The sequence below is a fragment of the Heterodontus francisci genome, unplaced genomic scaffold (genome assembly GCF_036365525.1).
Source record: "Heterodontus francisci isolate sHetFra1 unplaced genomic scaffold, sHetFra1.hap1 HAP1_SCAFFOLD_2018, whole genome shotgun sequence".
Classification (NCBI taxonomy): Eukaryota; Metazoa; Chordata; class Chondrichthyes; order Heterodontiformes; family Heterodontidae; genus Heterodontus; species Heterodontus francisci.
In genome coordinates this window covers 15,001-15,340 of record NW_027141162.1, presented here as the reverse complement: position 1 = coordinate 15,340, position 340 = coordinate 15,001, and positions in this window count along the sequence as shown.

Here is a 340-nt window from a genome sequence, read left to right as displayed (position 1 = left end):
ACGACGGGGGCAAATCATAAACCGGTTCTGCCCACTGCTAGCCTTCGCAAAGTCACCCCCGCACGCCGACTATTAAGCCCGGCAAGACTCATTGTAGCCAACCGCGGCCAAAAGTTGAAGTGACAACTCATTAACCAATTTACAACATTTGGACAACTGATTAACCAGACTCTTTGTCAATCTGACGACGGGAGCAAATCATAAACCGGTTCTGCCCACTGCTAGCCTTCGCAAAGTCACCCCCGCACGCCGACTATTAAGCCCGGCAAGACTCATTGTAGCCAACCGCGGCCAAAAGTTGAAGTGACAACTCATTAACCAATTTACAACATTTGGACAA